Consider the following 4472-nt stretch of genomic DNA (forward strand, 5'->3'; position numbering starts at 1 on the left):
GCCAGGATTGAAAAGAAGGACCGAGAGACTTGCACCTGTGTCTAGCAACAGGCTGTTTTCTTGTTCCTCCATAGTCATGATTACCCAGGGCTCCTCGATGGAGATGACGGTCCGGCCAGAGGGAGAAGGCAGACCATGCCCCAAGCCCTCTCATTCCTGTGATAAGCTATTCTTTAAAGAAAATTTACAATATATAGTGGGAAAACTTCTCTGTAATGTGGTAAAGGAAATTCTGACTTTTAGAGAGGTTTTAGCAAAATGTGCTATTTTTATTGCATTTCATGAGTAAAAATGACCATTTAGAATACAATTTACCATCTTCACTGTCTAATGAACATGTGGGGCTTATTATCTAGACATATGGGGTATGATTTATATAGTTCATCCTGAAATATGCATTGTGTGATCCCACTGTAGAGTTTTTTGATGCACTCTATATACATATTATTAATTATACAATAATTGTATATTATTATAATTATATATTATTAATTTTAAATTATATATTAATTTTAAAAACCACTTTCAGCTGGCAATGTAGCTTAGTAGTAGAGTGTTTGCCTGGCATATGTGAGGGCTTAGGTTTAATCTCCAGCACTGTAAAACAAAAACAAAAACAAAAACTTTCTAGTATTAAAACGTGTGCATGCTACAATTAAAACATTTCAGTTAAGGTCAAGCTATCTTATAAAATTAGGTCAGATGGTTTTCACAATGTCTGCCAGTCAAACACTGATTCTATCCTTTAGAAAACTGCATTAACCAGGAATAAGCATGCATTTCTATTCTGTTTTCACATTTTTAATATATTAAAAAGTAACAGTATTAAAAAAGATCCAAGATTTTCAAGGAATTTGTTTAAATATCTCTCTTTTTTTTTTTTTTTTTTGTACAGGGAATTGAACTCATGACCTCAGGCTTGCCAGGCAAGTGCTTATGCCACTGAGCTATATCTCCAGCCTGAATTTATATAAATAATTCTGTCAAGGAAGGGCAATAGTATCTTAATACATAAAAGTTTCAAACTTTTTAATATTTAAAAATTTTAAAAACAGAAAATGTTAACATTAAATTCTTTCAAATGCTCAAACAACTTGTACAAACTCCTTAATAAATGTGTCCTGTATGCATGTACTCAGATTAAAATTTCCAAAGTTTGAATGAGAGAGGCAGCACATAAAAGTTTCATGAATCTTTTATTCCCTCCAAAATATCTTCAGTAAAATATTTTAACACTTCATCTATCCTTGATATTTTTGTTCTTCCTGAAAAAGGGAATTTATATTAACATTGTAATTTATAATGTAAAATGTATTCATACAGCAGGGTGTAGTGATACATAATTGTAATCCCAGCACTTCGGAGGCTGAAGGAGGAGGATTCCCTGGGTTCAAAATCAGTGTGGGCTACACAGTGACTTCAAAGCCACCCTCAACTACACAATGAGACTTTGCCTCAAAAAAAAACTTAAAACTTGTGTGTACAGATATGTAACTTCCTGAGTGATATAACTTAATGAAAAATCTTAAAATTTTAGAAAGAGATAGTATGTGTAGAATTATACTTTCATGAAGGGTAAAGTTCAAAAGAGCATGTCACAGAATTTATATACGATTTATACCCAAATTCAATTTTCTTGAATAAATGGTTAATATAATAAATCATTGAAAACTTATATTTTCTACTTTGTTAACAAAAATAGATAGCTGTTTCAGACTATCAATTTGGATATTTTCCATTATACACATCAAAATCAGAGTTACTTAACAAGAAATTTCTTTCATTACAAAAGGATAACAGATAGCTGAAATATTTGCCTTATAGTTTAACCAGTCTTGTTTCTTGTCTAAAATGATTAGGGATTGTGTTACTTTCTTTTGCCGAAAATCATTTCTTCTTCATAAAATATTGAGGTTAAAGATTATTAATGTAATAAAACTCTAATCACATTCTCTGTAGCCTTAGGTTTAAAAAACATAAAGAAATGTGGCAATTTTTCTGTATGGTTTTTCTAAATATTCTACACCGGTTTAGTCAAAAGAGCCCAAAATGTCCCTATTACATAATATTTTTAAATATTTGCTGGTGCTGAGATGAGCACCATTTTCCATCTCTATTAATGTCTCTTCTATTCTAGACATAGCTCCATGCATCATGATTCCTGTATTCCTAGAGGACATTCTTTGTTCCCTTGTACTGATGGTCAGACCCATGATCAGTGTAGTGCTGTTCCCAGCTATAATGTCTATCTGCTGGGTTGGGATGGTAATTCTGTCTGACTTCACAGTGTGATGACGGTGCATCCTGGAGCCACTGGGAGCTTGAAGGCTGCTTAAAAGTATGGTCATGTGCCAGAAGTGATGGTGAAGATCCTGACTGATTCACGTGGGGAGAGCCAAATTTCCCACTGTATTGTCATTCTCTTATCATTGCTTGTCTCTGATAATTTCCTGGAGAAGAGACTGATCTTTGACTGATTTGTGATGATAGAGTTATCATCCATAGTCCTTTTGTATATGCTGTTAGAAAATGGGGAGGTAGGGCTTAAATTTCCAACACAGTACTGGGGGTATGATAAACTTTGTGAGCCAAGACTAGGATATTATAAATCCTTACTGAGTGTTGGCTAAATTTTCTGTTAGCTGCAACAATAGCACTTGACTTAGAGGTGGCAGAGAGGAGGCACTGATTAAAGCTGAGGAATCCACAAAAATTTAATGGGTCAATTAGTGTTGCAGCTGGATAGTAAGGAAATAGTAATTTCATTAAGAGAGAACAAGGAATGGCCCTCCAGGTAGAGAGAACAGGAGGAATAAGAACATGAAAGAATGAAATTGCAATATGTTCTTGTTATGGTTGATACATCGTGTCAACTTGGGGTTTGGCTGAGTGACTCAGCAGTTCTACATAATTGCAATCCAATTATTGGGGTGAAAAGGACATGCCCTTCCTGCTCTAGGATGTTGTTCACTGTGTCAGTGTGAGAAGTTTAGAAGGTTAACTGTGTGACTCAGCAGGGGACCAGTGTGCTTACTTTGTATTCATCCTGAGCCAGTGCAAGAGGAGGGCATGGAGATTATGCGAGTGCTACACATCCCGTGGGCGGGGGTAGCCTGCTTACAATATAAGGGAGGGAAAGAGGCTTGCTTGCTCTGCCATTTCCCCCTTTGCTCTTGTAGCTTTGCTCTCTTCTGCCATCATGAACATTTGCCCTCTGCCATGTGCCACTCTGCCTTGGAGCCAGCCAAATATGGTCTGAAACCTCCACAAACTATAAGCTAAATAAACCTTTCCTTCCCTAATTTTGGCCATTGGGTATTTAGTCTCCACGAGAGAAAAGTAACCAAGACAGCTCTAGAAACCAAGAGTAACCTGTTATTACTAGAGTCAAAAGAGTAGTGAGAGAAGAGGCTAATGAGTTAAGCAAGGGTCTATACGAGCAGTCTGGTTTGGACTTGATCCTGCAGTCGATGATCATTTTCTGTTGTTGTGCTGGGAATTGAGTCCTAGTGTAAGAAGTACTATAGACAGATGGCCCGTTTGCTTAGCTTTGTACTGACTGATCCACAAAGAATGACTCCAACCTAGAAAGTCCCAGAAGGAGATGTCAGGCCTAGATAACTGCTATACAAGTGAAGTTTTACAATCAAAAGAACACACAAAGGAGGTGGCGAGGGAGGGGGTTTTCTGAGAAACTGGGGAAACTGAGATGGCAATGGGAAAGATTATTATATCCCCCTAACTTCAGCCAATGAGGGACAAAGGGACCATGTGGGCTAGGGGTACAAAGGTTACTGCTTGTTTGAATTGCACATATCTACCTTTGGACAGACAACCGTTTCTTTAGAATCATTATTAAAAGCTTTACTTCTTCTATACTTCATGTTCTGAGTCCATATTTTTAGGGTCTGGACTGTGTCTGCTCTGGGTGTGGGGCCTTCTCCCACACCTAGGAAGAATTCTAAAAAGTAATGGGGGGAAGCTGTAAGAATTGGAAAAAGGATTCTGTTGTGGTTTGTGTCTGTGTCCCCCCAATGCCTCATGAGGTCAAGGGATAGGCTTTTAGAGTTTGATTGATTATGGGTGTGAGAGCTACACCTGCCCTGGGGCGGGTAGTTTTGCATATGTAAGGGAGAAAAAGAGGCTGCCTCCGCCATTCCTCCATTTTGCTCTTGCAGCTTTTGCCACCATGAACGGTTGCCCTCTGCCAAGTATAACTCTGCCTCGGAGCCAGCCGAGTATGGACTGAAACCTCCACAGACTGTGAGCTAAATAAACCTTTCCTTCCTCAATTCTGGACGTCAGGTATTTTGTCTCAATGAGTGAAAAGTAACTGAGACAGACTCTGTTATACCAAGGTTTCCCAATAATTAACATCCTGCCACACTTACTTTGTTTCCCAAACATCAAAGCACACACACTGCTAATGGCATAAAATTCCTATGGATTTTTAAAATTAAATACAAATTTAA

At 37.6% G+C, this 4472-nt stretch overlaps 1 pseudogene; it reads right to left on the bottom strand.

The window, feature by feature from the left end:
• Window positions 1-2058: 2058 nt before the first annotated feature.
• On the bottom strand, window positions 2059-2557 carry LOC102016974 (annotated as a pseudogene).
• Between the last annotated feature and the right edge of the window lie 1915 nt (window positions 2558-4472).

The sequence above is a fragment of the Chinchilla lanigera genome, unplaced genomic scaffold (genome assembly GCF_000276665.1).
Source record: "Chinchilla lanigera isolate Chin_1 unplaced genomic scaffold, ChiLan1.0 scaffold00004, whole genome shotgun sequence".
Classification (NCBI taxonomy): Eukaryota; Metazoa; Chordata; class Mammalia; order Rodentia; family Chinchillidae; genus Chinchilla; species Chinchilla lanigera.